Below are 16,664 nucleotides of genomic sequence, written 5' to 3'. Positions count from 1 at the left end.
TATTGTGTTAGTAATGCCGTGAAAATACTGTGTATTCTATTCGTGAGAATCAGAGTTTCTAGTGTGTGTGTATTGTTTGCTAATTCACTAATCTTTTTATATAACATCCCTTGTTTTTCTTCCAACTCCCCATATAATTTATTTATTTCGACGGCAGCCGTACTTACACCTATTATGGCTGATTTTACTACTGTCGTTTGATTTTTAAGTATATGGATCATATTCTCATTACTATGTTCTATCTGACCTATGTGTTCGGTTGTTTCCTTCGTACAGTCGTCATCGCATACTCCGAATAACGTTTTCATAGCCGATCCTATAAAGTTTACTAAACCTCGCTTAGTCCTATGACCTTTCGTAGTCGACTCCCCCTTGCTATCGGACACATATCTGCCTATAGATTCATACATTTGCTCTCGTTGTATAGAGATTTCTTGGAACATCGTTTTCAATATATTATCAAACCGTGAACAGATTTCATATTCCATCAACTTATCCTTGCAATGGCTGGTCATTGACATAATTTCATTATATAGTTTATCATGCCTAGCATCGTAATTTTCTAATGGTACATATGTTACGAACTCCCACATAGCCCCTTCGATTCTAACTACCCCTCGATTTTCGCAAAACATTGTTGTTTGATTTTTAAATTCTTCGATGGTATACGGAAGTTGTCCTTGACTCATTGTCACTAGTGTTAACCTACGTAATAATATACTTATTAGTACATGTTAATATACATATACCTTATATTTAGTAACTTAATTAATTCCTATATTCCCGCCATTATTATTTATTTGTTTATTTACTTTATTACTTCTTTTTTTTTTTTTTTTTTTTTTTTAATCAATTACTTCCTACAGTGTACCTATTGTACATCTCTATCAATATTTACTAATTCTACTTCCTTTATTAATTTATTTATCTACGTGATTAATTTATAGTTTATTTATTATATTATACTATCTTTCGTGTTACTTTCATATTTTATTCAGCATTCCGTTTGTCTCATTTCCTGACCTTCACTTAGCGTTTGTACCATATATCTGTACCTACTTTTATGTACACATCTATAATTACATTTAATAAAAAGTGCTAATAATATAGTCGTCATTAACAATGATCCTGTTAAAACATAGACCATGTAGTTTAAAAGATTTATATTCCCATTAGTTTTTGCCTTTTTATCGCTCTTTTCTTTCTCTGTATACACAGTTTCGAATATACTATTCGTGTTATTGATACCGTTGTCGTCCGTATTCAATTTATTAATTATTTCATCATCAGATGCGTCGTAAAATTTAGTATGCTTGTGACTGTTCTGTCCAGCGTCCGTGGTTCTTTGTGGTACCTTGATCATAAAACTTGGCGTATATTGCGTGGTCCCCCTCTTTACTCTAGTTGTGGTTGGATTATCGGTCGTAAGTTTAGTGGCATTGTCCGTTCGTGTCGTCATAGTAGTGGTCGTCGCGTTGTCTTGCTTAACCAAACTCGTTCCATTAACTGGTCTCGTTGCTTCAGCTATTGATAATGTCGAATTGATGATTGATTCTGTCCTTGCTGTTTCATTCATACTATTCGTAGCGGTGGTAGAGTTCAGACTATCAGGTAGTGATCTCTTCTTCACTTCAGTTCCCCCTTGTGTCACTTCTGTTGCTTCTGTAGTCTGTATTTCCATTACCGGTTCCAAGTCCAATATGTGGTGCATTAAGTAAAGGTTATTAGCAATAACGGTCGTATCTTCTTTACCATCTAAACTCATTATAATCAACACACACTTCCTTTCTAGCACCATCATTCTTGGGTGATCTCTTACTCCTACTTCCATGTCATCGCCACTTGACGTAGTACACTTAATTCGCAACTTGTTTAAGTTACACCTCCGTCCATACATATAAGGTATTAATATATCATTATGTTGAGTTTCCGTCACATTTTTGATAACTACGTTACCCGCCGTGTATTTATAATATATTTTAGTTTGCACACTTGACTCGTCCGGAATGTCTGAGTCCCCGTGGGCTGCCATTACGATCATTAATCTATAATAGTACATTTTCTTATTACTATTTTGGGTTTATACCTAATTATTTATGCAAATATCTTCTTCTTATGATTATTTCATTTCTTCACTTATTTATTACTTATATCTATATCTAATTTCGCTAATTGCGTACTACTCTATTATTACTTACGTCTATTACTTTTCTTTATACAATATTTAATTATCTATTATTTTTTTTTTTTTATTTACTTTATACCATGGTCTCATAATATTTCTTTACATCGTTCTTATGCACGGTGACCCGCTGTCTACCTCGCGCTATTACCACGTTTTCACTATCTAGGACTTCTAGAATTTCATATGGTCCTTTCCATAACGCGCTTAGTTTATTCTTTTGGGTTTTATCTTTAAGTAATATTAAATCTTTTATCCTGAAGTCCTCACTGTGAACCTTTTTATCATAATGATTTTTAGATTTTATTTTCTTTTGTATTAACCTTTCTCTCGCGATTTTATGCGACTCTTGCATTTTCTGTTTTAGATCGAATACATAATCGTCATAATTATACCTAGGTTCTGGATTACATTTTAATTTTACTGGTATATCTAAATCTCTTCCATATAACAACGCATACGGTTGGTAATTAGTTGCGGTGTGTTCTGTCGAATTATATACGAATAGTGCGTAAGGCAGTAACTGATCCCAATTATTTAAACCTTTATCTACGTAATGTCTTAGATATTCGGCTAAAGTTCTATGTGACCTTTCTAAACTACCGTTGGTTTGTGGATGATAAGGACTTGTATTTATTTTGTTAATCTTTAGTAATTTACATACTTCGGAAAAGATTTTGCTAAGAAAATCAGTGCCCTGATCTGTTAAAATCGTTTGAGGTATTCCATGCACGCATACGAACTTAGTAACAAATTCTTTCGCTACCGTGTTCGCCGTGTGGTCATGTAACGGGACTCCCAACGAATATTTTGTCAAATCGTCTTGAAAAGTAAGTATGTACTTGAAACCTGACTCAGTTTCTATTAATGGTCCTACAATGTCCATAAATAATTTTTCGAATGGTTTAGAACTTGTCGTAGTGATTACCATGGGACTTCTATGATGTTTGTTAGTAGTTTTATTCGCCTGACATGAAGCACAACCCTTTATGTAATCTTTTACCTCCTGCTTTAAATTTGGCCAGTTAAATTGCCGTTTAATTTTTTTATATGTTCTATGTATTCCTGCGTGACCTCCTAGTAAAGAATCGTGAAATTGTTTAAAAATAACTAATTTTTCCTCCTTACTGTATTCTAATTTAGTACAGATTATTATCTCGATGTTTGTGTTACGAAATACATATCGTATCATAGATCGAACTTTTGCCCAATCTAAACCGTCTTTCCGCCCTAACTGGTTCATAGCTAACTTAGTTAATGAATGTTTTTCGCAGAAATATTTTAAATTCAATAATGCCAGATACATATTTTCATACGTTGCTAATTGCTTTTGTTTACTTTTCGTTATCAAAAATATTATATATCTATCGTCCGTTCTAAATTTTACAACGCCCCCGATATCCTTATTTGATTTTAGTGTTTTATCCTTTCCGAATCTTTGTTTTAGTTCGTAATTTATTCCTGACCTAAAATTATAATACTTTTCTATTTCTGACACTATATTGTATTCATTTGGTGACTCTATTAGTTCACCGTGTACCTCTTTCACGTTTCTATTGGTTATTATCATAGTTTCCGATTTTTCAAGAAAGTTTGCGTAACTTTCATCTTTTACTTCTTTAATATTATACATCCGACTTAACGCGTCTACATTCGCGTTTTGTACACCTGGTTTATACCTAATTTCATATGTATATTGTTCCAATTCGATTCTCCACCTTGCTAATTTAGATAAAGGATCTTTTAAGTTAAACAACCAAGATAATGGTCGATGATCTGTAAGAATCGTGAACTTTCTACCGTAGAGATATGGTCTGAAATGTTTAACCCCAAATATAATTGCTAAACATTCTAATTCCGTTGTTGAATAATTCGCTTCCGACTGACTCAACGTCCTAGACGCGTATGATATAGGTAGATCGCTCCCTATCTTTCCTTGTGATAATATTGCTCCTAGCGCTTTCCCACTCGCGTCGGTCGTAAGTATAAATTCTTTCGTAAAATCTGGGTATTGCAAAATTGGTTCTGAACAAAGTAATGTTTTTAATTTATCAAACGCTTGTTGACAATCCTCGTCCCAATCGAACTTTACATCTTTCTTTAACAACCTAGTCATCGGTCTAGCTATCGAACTATAATTTTCTATAAACTTCCGGTAATATCCACTAAGTCCTAGAAAACTTTTTATTTGTTTTACATTCTTTGGTATTGGAAAATCTAGAACTGCAGTAACTTTCTTTGGGTCTGGTTTAATTCCATGTTCCGAAATTATATGTCCTAGGAACAGGCATTCTCGTTTTAGAAATTCACATTTGTCTGGTTCTATTTTTAGATTATGTATACGTAATCTTTCGAATACGCTAATTAATTTATTGTTATGGTCACTTAAGTTTTTCGCGTATATTATTATGTCATCTAAATAAACTAAACACTTTACTCCAATTAGTCCCGATAAAACGTTTGCCATCATACGTGCGAACGTACTGGGTGCTGACGCCAATCCCATCACTAATCGCTTAAAATGGTAATGACCTTGACCTGTTGAAAAGGCCGTAAGCTCTCTAGAATCTTTCGCTAAAGGTACCTGATGGTATCCCGCTCGAAGGTCGAGTAGAGTGAAAAGCTGACATTGACCTAGTTGGTCTAGAATCTCTGTGATATTCGGTAAAGGGTGGAATTCGTTTAAGGTAACATTATTTAATGCCCTGAAATCTATAACTACTCGAAACTTTTCCTTCCCTGACGCGTCTGCCTTCTTTTTCACTAATAATAGTGGTGCGTTAAACGGACTCATACTCCGTTCTATGATATCGTTTTCTTCCATTTTCGCAAGTTCTGCCTCAATTATAGGTAACTGCGCATGCGGTAGCCTATATGGTTTTCGATGAACTGGGGCTTGGTCAACAGGTAATTTAATTACGTGTTCTGCCGCTGTTGTCATAGTTAAATAATCGTTCTCTAAATAAAATATGTCGGCATATTGCTCACAAATTTTTATTATCGTTTCGCGTTCTTCTGTATTTAAATGGTCACTCCTAATAAGACTTTTTATTTTATCTACGCGTGCATTATCATGAACTATATTTTTTATTTCGTGATTATCTGTATCCACGTCATATTCATATGATATTTTATTAATCTGCGCTAATTTCACTTCCTGTGCTACTTCTGATATGTTTAATACACTAACTGTAATCTTGCCATTTTTAACCGTATTATATATATTTGCGCAATACACATCCTCTGATAATTGTTGTTTATTTATTAAAATATTTTTATTTTCCATATCGGGATCTGCAATCGGTATGCAAACCACCGTTTCCGTTCGCGGTTTTAATGTGAAACATATTTTATTTTCGTTAAAGTCATTTTTATCTTTTATTGTTAATGTACTATTTGCGATATCGATTATAGCGTTATTTTCTATCAGAAATTTCTGTCCTAGTATTCCGTCCTTATCGACCGGAAACTGTTTATCTACTACAAAAAAGTCAGTTTTAAATTCGTTTCTATCTATTATTAATGTAATTATTGTACGTCCAATTGTAGGAACTATTTTTTCGTTTATGCCTTTTAGATAAATTTTTTCATTTTCATTTATTATCGTGTTATTAGCTAATTTATTTATTTTTATTAAATTTAAATCGCTACCCGTGTCTAATAGTAATTGAACGTTTTCTGTATTAAAACTCGGTGATTGTAACATTATATGATTTTGAATTATAGTTGTTGAAATGCGTAAGCATCGCTCTGTGAGGGTTCTGAATCGATTATTTGATGTACCAATCTCACCCCACTCGAGGTTGGCATCTGAGCGTTTCCCGACGAATTTGCGTTATTCCTATCGTTTCGCTGTTATGTGTAACAACTCGAAATTTCGTGTCCTCTTTTATTGCAATAGGTGCAACTCAGTGGTTCCACTACGTTATTATTACTATTGTTGTTTCTACGCGGATTGAAATTTGGAATTTGTTGTCTATTCATATTAATGTTTTGTCTCAGATTTTGACCTGCCTGCCTACAGTCTCGTGCGAAATGATTTGTGCCGCCACAGATATAACATCCTGCGTTATTTGGCGATATCCTGTTTTGATTATTATTACGCTGATTAAAATTGCTCTGGTTTTGTCTTCCGTTATTATATCCGTTCCGATTAAAATTTTTATCGAATGTATTATTATATACGTTATTATTAGTTCGCCTATTAGAATCGTTATACCCGTTGCTATAATTATTGTATCTATTATTTCCGCGATTAAAATTTTGTTTGTTACTATTATTATCATTTCCTTGTTTCCTAAACTTATTTTCAAGTACATTTCCCCCGTTTAAATCTTGTCTTTCCAAGTTTTTCCGTAATTTTTCTACATCTAAATTAGCGTTATATTCGGTTTCTTCGTCTTTCGCTACCTGCATAGCATCCTCTAAAGTTTTTGGATCCCTAGCTTTTAGTGCAAGATTTAAATGTTTCGGTAACCCGTTAACAAAAATTATTAATGCCTGATTTTTAAGTTGACTTTTATAGATTTTGGCTTCGGCTTCATTTAATTTCTCTGTTGCAATTGTACATAATTTATAATAGATTTCTTCGATTCGACTCGCGTACTCCGCGACGCACTCGTTTTCTTTCATACGCGCAAAGTGTAACCCTAAAGTCAGTGTCCTCTCAGATGACTTATGTTCAAAAGCTCCCTTTAAAATTGACTTTATACTATTCCATGTACTAGTCTCGCGGTATTTACATGCTTCTAAAGCATTTCCGGCTAACTTCGAATTTATTACTTTAACTAACAAGTCTAATTTATCCTTATCTACTGCTTTTACAACAATATCACACGTATTAATAAATTCCGCGACATTATTCGCGCCCGTACATATCGGTATAAGGGACGTAGCTTTATCGAATTCCATTTCTAGTGTAGCGTTACTAACTTTTCTGGTTCGTTTTTCTGCGACTAATTCCGTGTGTACTACCCCCGGATCAGATCGAGTTCCTCCTCTTCTAGGTAAACTACTCGGTGTTTCAATTAAATCTACCCAAGCTATTCCCTTAGCTGTTCTTAAATACCTATCTTGGTCAGAATATTGTGGACTCGGGTATTCAATTGTTTTATTCAAATCGATTAACTCTTCGATTTTTACTATATTTGTTTCGGCAGCTACTACGCTAGCACCGTTTGCCTCTCCTACCTGTACGCCTATGTCCGCAGTACTATCGTTATTTATTTCCGTTAAATTCCCTGTCGGATTCTCTGACGTATCTCCCAAATTTTTATTCATCAATGTATATTTTATTCATTTAGTAAAATTATTTAAATAAAATTATTTATTTATTTTATGTACCTAAAATTTAAATACCTAAATTGTATTCTAATGTCGCTAACTATTCTATCACTATTTATTTAATATCCACTATTTATTATTAATTCTACAACTGTTCAAAATATTTATTTTGAAATTCTTAATTTAATTACCTATTAAAAGTAACTATAATATTTATTACCCAATACTCCAATATTCACTACGATTTATTTCTCACTAATTTATTTTAATATAATGCTTATTCTAGGGCCCCTAAGCTACTCTATTATATATCTTTTCTCAATTACACTTTATTCAATTTTACTCTTTAGTATTTCTCTTTTAATTCAACTTATATATGTATGTGCGCACATTTATTTCAAATATTTATTCACTTATTTATTTCTTCTTTTTAAAACTCAATTATCCATTTATATCAATATTTCTCAAAATCACAAAAATTATGGTTTAACTACCATTTAATAAACTCTCAATTATTTTTTTAACTCAATATCTCTTTATTTCAATTCAATCTATTATATGACATTGCATTATATGACATTACATTATAGGACATTACGCGCGTAATTTCAATTATATATATACTCTTTATTATTTTCTCAATTATATTATATTCACTTTTATATCTCAAAATTATTCTCATTTATTTTCACTTATATTCATTTCATATTAATTTATACCACAAAATTATTCTCATATAACATTTATTTAAATTCACTTTATACTCATTTATTCTCTTTATAACACTTTTATCGGTACATATACCCTTTATATACTCAAAATTATCCTACACTTTTATACATTACCTACCATATTATTTCTTTAAGTAGATAACATATATATATTTCTCAAAATTTTCCTACACTTTTATACATTACCTACCATATTATTTCTTTAAGTAGATAATATATATATATACACCTTCACAATAAATTTTATACGATGGTCCTAACAGATCCAAAGGAGACGTGACAGAGCCTTATAATTAAAATTCCTACATAAATAAATACCCCAAAACTTAAATTACAACTCACAATACTGTCACTGCTTGAGTTGCTTCCATTGTTGCTCTTGTTGTTGTCCTGACTGCTCTAGCTGCTTGCTACGTAGATTCTCTTTTTCCCGGAGTTGCTGGAAGGTGATCAGTCCTCCAAACGTGACTCTTGGGTGAGTTGCCTCCGTGAAGTTGAAAACAAAAAATTTTCAGCTTCCCGTTGATGGAAAATCCTACCGACTGCGCCAATTTTGTAGCGTCCCAGCATACAGGAGGACAAACGACTGGTGTTGAGGTAGATGGATTGGGTGTAATAAGTATAACAACTTAATTTGTGATTAATTTATTAGATATTTATTTGATTATTATGTAAATAAAACACTTTTACTGCACAAAATGATTTGGTTGTAAAATATTCTAAGTCCGAATAATTAAATTGGACTGGTGTCTGGCGTGAAGGTGCTTGTTCTGACTCTGGTGGCTCACGTCTGAATTGGGTCTAATCGGGGCTCTCCTATATAGTCCAGATAGTCCTACTCTCTGCATTTCCTCTCCTATCGATAAGATACGTATGTGTCCATGGCCGAGTCGTGCAAAAGCGTACGCGTGTATTATTTTAATATCGCAGCTTCCCACGCCCATGCGACCGGTCGGTCCACATCCTGGTTATTCGCGATACGTAATCTCCATAACCCGACGACATTAATCATATCTCTAGATACGCCTGTCAAGACTACGATTTCATATTTAATATTTCGTATATCTAATTACTATAGTAATATTTTGGAAAGGCTAGAAGTTCGGCCTTCGATATAACTATTGAGGTCCTATACAATAGAATTGGTTGGCGAATTCATACGCCCCAGGGTCACTTATACATATCTATGTGTATATGCGTGTTTTAGATGTCTCAGCGGGACGTCAGTACATAGCATATTGTTAACGTTATGTTCACATTATTTTACATCTAAAACACGTCTTTAAAATACATTTGGGCGAATACAAAAAATTGAAAAAAAAATTTGGGAAAAAATTTGGTGAAAAATGGTGATAATTCTTCTAAATATCGTCTTAAGTCATTTCTATTAAACTAATCATACTTTTTATATTTTTAACGTTAAGTTCACATTATTTTACATCTAAAACACGTGTTTTCAATACATTTGGGTGAATACAAAAAATAGAAAAAAAATTTGGTAAAAAATGGTGATAATTCCGCTAAATATCGTTTAAAGTCATTTGTATTGAACTAATCATACTTTTTATATTTTTATCGTTAAGTTCACATTATTTTACATCTAAAACACTTCTTTACAATACATTTGGGTGAATATAAAAGGTCGTAAAAAAATTTTGAAATACAGGTGATGAATCCGCTAAATATCGTCTTAAGTCATTTCTATTAAACTAATCATACTTTTTATATTTTTAACGTTAAGTTCACATTATTTTACATCTAAAACACGTGTTTTCAATACATTTGGGTGAATACAAAAAATAGAAAAAAAATTTGGTAAAAAATGGTGATAATTCCGCTAAATATCGTTTAAAGTCATTTGTATTGAACTAATCATACTTTTTATATTTTTATCGTTAAGTTCACATTTTTTTACATCTAAAACACGTATTTACAATACATTTGGGTGAATACAAAAAATAGAAAAAAAATTTGGGAAAAAATTTGGTAAAAAATGGTGATAATTCCGCTAAATATCGTTTAAAGTCATTTGTATTGAACTAATCATACTTTTTATATTTTTATCGTTAAGTTCACATTATTTTACATCTAAAACACGTCTTTACAATACATTTGGGTGAATATAAAAGGTCGTAAAAAAATTTTGAAATACAGGTGATGAATCCGCTAAATATCGTCTTAAGTCATTTCTATTAAACTAATCATACTTTTTATATTTTTAACGTTAAGTTCACATTGTTTTACATCTAAAACACGTATTTACAATACATTTGGGTGAATACAAAAAATAGAAAAAAAATTTGGGAAAAAATTGGGTAAAAAATGGTGATAATTCCGCTAAATATCGTTTAAAGTCATTTGTATTGAACTAATCATACTTTTTATATTTTTATCGTTAAGTTCACATTATTTTACATCTAAAACACGTCTTTACAATACATTTGGGTGAATATAAAAGGTCGTAAAAAATTTTTGAAATACAGGTGATGAATCCGCTAAATATCGTCTTAAGTCATTTCTATTAAACTAATCATACTTTTTATATTTTTAACGTTAAGTTCACATTATTTTACATCTAAAACACGTGTTTTCAATACATTTGGGTGAATACAAAAAATAGAAAAAAAATTTGGTAAAAAATGGTGATAATTCCGCTAAATATCGTTTAAAGTCATTTGTATTGAACTAATCATACTTTTTATATTTTTATCGTTAAGTTCACATTATTTTACATCTAAAACACGTATTTACAATACATTTGGGTGAATACAAAAAATAGAAAAAAAATTTGGGAAAAAATTTGGTAAAAAATGGTGATAATTCCGCTAAATATCGTTTAAAGTCATTTGTATTGAACTAATCATACTTTTTATATTTTTATCGTTAAGTTCACATTATTTTACATCTAAAACACGTCTTTACAATACATTTGGGTGAATATAAAAGGTCGTAAAAAAATTTTGAAATACAGGTGATGAATCCGCTAAATATCGTCTTAAGTCATTTCTATTAAACTAATCATACTTTTTATATTTTTAACGTTAAGTTCACATTATTTTACATCTAAAACACGTGTTTTCAATACATTTGGGTGAATACAAAAAATAGAAAAAAAATTTGGTAAAAAATGGTGATAATTCCGCTAAATATCGTTTAAAGTCATTTGTATTGAACTAATCATACTTTTTATATTTTTATCGTTAAGTTCACATTATTTTACATCTAAAACACGTCTTTACAATACATTTGGGTGAATATAAAAGGTAGTAAAAAAATTTTGAAATACAGGTGATGAATCCGCTAAATATCGTCTTAAGTCATTTCTATTAAACTAATCATACTTTTTATATTTTTAACGTTAAGTTCACATTATTTTACATCTAAAACACGTGTTTACAATACATTTGGGTGAATACAAAAAATAGAAAAAAAATTTGGTAAAAAATGGTGATAATTCCGCTAAATATCGTTTAAAGTCTTTTGTATTGAACTAATCATACTTTTTATATTTTTATCGTTAAGTTCACATTATTTTACATCTAAAACACGTATTTACAATACATTTGGGTGAATACAAAAAATAGAAAAAAAATTTGGGAAAAAATTTGGTAAAAAATGGTGATAATTCCGCTAAATATCGTTTAAAGTCATTTGTATTGAACTAATCATACTTTTTAAATTTTTATCGTTAAGTTCACATTATTTTACATCTAAAGCACGTCTTTACAATACATTTGGGTGAATATAAAAGGTCGTAAAAAAATTTTGAAATACAGGTGATGAATCCGCTAAATATCGTCTTAAGTCATTTCTATTAAACTAATCATACTTTTTATATTTTTAACGTTAAGTTCACATTATTTTACATCTAAAACACGTGTTTACAATACATTTGGGTGAATACAAAAAATATAAAAAAAATTTGGTAAAAAATGGTGATAATTCCGCTAAATATCGTTTAAAGTCATTTGTATTGAACTAATCATACTTTTTATATTTTTATCGTTAAGTTCACATTATTTTACATCTAAAACACGTATTTACAATACATTTGGGTGAATACAAAAAATAAAAAAAAAATTTGGGAAAAAATTTGGTAAAAAATGGTGATAATTCCGCTAAATATCGTTTAAAGTCATTTGTATTGAACTAATCATACTTTTTATATTTTTATCGTTAAGTTCACATTATTTTACATCTAAAACACGTATTTACAATACATTTGGGTGAATACAAAAAATAGAAAAAAAATTTGGGAAAAAATTTGGTAAAAAATGGTGATAATTCCGCTAAATATCGTTTCAAGTCATTTGTATTGAACTTATCATACTTTTTAAATTTTTATCGTTAAGTTCACATTATTTTACATCTAAAGCACGTCTTTACAATACATTTGGGTGAATATAAAAGGTCGTAAAAAAGTTTTGAAAAACAGGTGATGAATCCGCTAAATATCGTCTTAAGTCATTTCAATTAAACTAATCATACTTTTTATATTTATATCGTTAAATTAACATTATTTTATATGTAAAACACGTCTTTACAATACATTTGGATGAATATAAAAGGTCGTAAAAAAATTTTGAAAAACAGGTGATGAATCCGCTAAATATCCTCTTAAGTCATTTCTATTAAACCAATTAAAATTTTTATATTTTTAACGTTAATTTCACATTATTTTACATCTAAAACACGTCTTTACAATACATTTGGGTGAATACAAAAAATAGAAAAAAAATTTGGGAAAAAATGGTGATAATTCCGCTAAATATTGTCTAAAGTCATTTGTACTGAACTAATCATAATTTTTATATTTTTATCGTTAAGTTCACATTATTTTACATCTAAAACACGTCTTTACAATACATTTAGGTGAATATAAAAGGTCGTAAATAAATTTTGAAAAACATGTGATGAATCCGCTAAATATCGTCTTAAGTCATTTCTAATAAACTAATCATATTTTTTATATTTTTAACGTTAAGTTTACATAATTTTACATCTAAAACACTTCATTACAATACATTTGGGTGAATACAAAAAATAGAAAAAAAATTTGGTAAAAAATGGTTATAATTCCGCTAAATATCGTTTTAAGTCATTTTTATTAAACTAATCATACTTTTTATATTGTTTACGTTCAGTTCACATTATTTTACATCTAAAACACGTCTTTACAATACATTTGGGTGAATACAAAAAAGAGAAAAAAAATTTGGGAAAAAATTTGGTGAAAAATGGTGATAATTCTTCTAACTATCGTCTTAAGTCATTTCTATTAAACTAATCATACTTTTTATATTGTTAACGTTATGTGCACATTATTTTACATCTAAAACACGTCTTTAAAATACATTTGGGCGAATACAAAAAATTGAAAAAAAAATTTGGGAAAAAATGGTGATAATTCCGCTAAATATTGTCTAAAGTCATTTGTATTGAACTAATCATACTTTTTATATTTTTATCGTTAAGTTCACATTATTTTACATCTAAAACACGTCTTTACAATACATTTGGGTGAATATAAAAGGTCGTTAATAAATTTTGAAAAACATGTGATGAATCCGCTAAATATCGTCTTAAGTCATTTCTATTAAACTAATCATATTTTTTATATTTTTAACGTTAAGTTCACATATATTTACATCTAAAACACTTCATTACAATACATTTGGGTGAATACAAAAAATAAATAAAAAATTTGGTAAAAAATGGTTATAATTCCGCTAAATATCGTTTTAAGTCATTTTTATTAAACTAATCATACTTTTTATATTGTTAACGTTCAGTTCACATTATTTTACATCTAAAACACGTCTTTACAATACATTTGGGTGAATACAAAAAAGAGAAAAAAAATTTGGGAAAAAATTTGGTGAAAAATGGTGATAATTCTTCTAAATATCGTCTTAAGTCATTTCTATTATACTAATCATACTTTTTATATTGTTAACGTTATGTTCACATTATTTTACATCTAAAACACGTCTTTAAAATACATTTGGGCGAATACAAAAAATTGAAAAAAAAATTTGGGAAAAAATTTGGTGAAAAATGGTGATAATTCTTCTAAATATCGTCTTAAGTCATTTCTATTAAACTAATCATACTTTTTATATTTTTAACGTTAAGTTCACATTATTTTACATCTAAAACACGTGTTTTCAATACATTTGGGTGAATACAAAAAATAGAAAAAAAATTTGGTAAAAAATGGTGATAATTCCGCTAAATATCGTTTAAAGTCATTTGTATTGAACTAATCATACTTTTTATATTTTTATCGTTAAGTTCACATTTTTTTACATCTAAAACACGTATTTACAATACATTTGGGTGAATACAAAAAATAGAAAAAAAATTTGGGAAAAAATTTGGTAAAAAATGGTGATAATTCCGCTAAATATCGTTTAAAGTCATTTGTATTGAACTAATCATACTTTTTATATTTTTATCGTTAAGTTCACATTATTTTACATCTAAAACACGTCTTTACAATACATTTGGGTGAATATAAAAGGTCGTAAAAAAATTTTGAAATACAGGTGATGAATCCGCTAAATATCGTCTTAAGTCATTTCTATTAAACTAATCATACTTTTTATATTTTTAACGTTAAGTTCACATTATTTTACATCTAAAACACGTGTTTTCAATACATTTGGGTGAATACAAAAAATAGAAAAAAAATTTGGTAAAAAATGGTGATAATTCCGCTAAATATCGTTTAAAGTCATTTGTATTGAACTAATCATACTTTTTATATTTTTATCGTTAAGTTCACATTATTTTACATCTAAAATACGTATTTACAATACATTTGGGTGAATACAAAAAATAGAAAAAAAATTTGGGAAAAAATTTGGTAAAAAATGGTGATAATTCCGCTAAATATCGTTTAAAGTCATTTGTATTGAACTAATCATACTTTTTATATTTTTATCGTTAAGTTCACATTATTTTACATCTAAAACACGTCTTTACAATACATTTGGGTGAATATAAAAGGTCGTAAAAAAATTTTGAAATACAGGTGATGAATCCGCTAAATATCGTCTTAAGTCATTTCTATTAAACTAATCATACTTTTTATATTTTTAACGTTAAGTTCACATTATTTTACATCTAAAACACGTGTTTTCAATACATTTGGGCGAATACAAAAAATAGAAAAAAAATTTGGTAAAAAATGGCTATAATTCCGCTAAATATCGTTTAAAGTCATTTGTATTGAACTAATCATACTTTTTATATTTTTATCGTTAAGTTCACATTATTTTACATCTAAAACACGTATTTACAATACATTTGGGTGAATACAAAAAATAGAAAAAAAATTTGGGAAAAAATTTGGTAAAAAATGGTGATAATTCCGCTAAATATCGTTTAAAGTCATTTGTATTGAACTAATCATACTTTTTATATTTTTATCGTTAAGTTCACATTTTTTTACATCTAAAACACGTATTTACAATACATTTGGGTGAATACAAAAAATAGAAAAAAAATTTGGGAAAAAATTCGGTAAAAAATGGTGATAATTCCGCTAAATATCGTTTAAAGTCATTTGTATTGAACTAATCATACTTTTTATATTTTTATCGTTAAGTTCACATTATTTTACATCTAAAACACTTCTTTACAATACATTTGGGTGAATATAAAAGGTCGTAAAAAAATTTTGAAATACAGGTGATGAATCCGCTAAATATCGTCTTAAGTCATTTCTATTAAACTAATCATACTTTTTATATTTTTAACGTTAAGTTCACATTATTTTACATCTAAAACACGTGTTTTCAATACATTTGGGTGAATACAAAAAATAGAAAAAAAATTTGGTAAAAAATGGTGATAATTCCGCTAAATATCGTTTAAAGTCATTTGTATTGAACTAATCATACTTTTTATATTTTTATCGTTAAGTTCACATTATTTTACATCTAAAACACGTCTTTACAATACATTTGGGTGAATATAAAAGGTAGTAAAAAAATTTTGAAATACAGGTGATGAATCCGCTAAATATCGTCTTAAGTCATTTCTATTAAACTAATCATACTTTTTATATTTTTAACGTTAAGTTCACATTATTTTACATCTAAAACACGTGTTTACAATACATTTGGGTGAATACAAAAAATAGAAAAAAAATTTGGTAAAAAATGGTGATAATTCCGCTAAATATCGTTTAAAGTCATTTGTATTGAACTAATCATACTTTTTATATTTTTATCGTTAAGTTCACATTATTTTACATCTAAAACACGTATTTACAATACATTTGGGTGAATACAAAAAATAGAAAAAAAATTTGGGAAAAAATTTGGTAAAAAATGGTGATAATTCCGCTAAATATCGTTTAAAATCATTTGTATTGAACTAATCATACTTTTTAAATTTTTATCGTTAAGTTCACATTATTTTACATCTAAAGCACGTCTTTACAATACATTTGGGTGAAT

This window comes from Diuraphis noxia, unplaced genomic scaffold, assembly GCF_037042655.1.
Source record: "Diuraphis noxia isolate RWA-SAM2 unplaced genomic scaffold, SU_Dnox_SAM2 contig0008, whole genome shotgun sequence".
Lineage (NCBI taxonomy): Eukaryota > Metazoa > Arthropoda > Insecta > Hemiptera > Aphididae > Diuraphis > Diuraphis noxia.
This window is presented reverse-complemented; position numbering follows the sequence as displayed.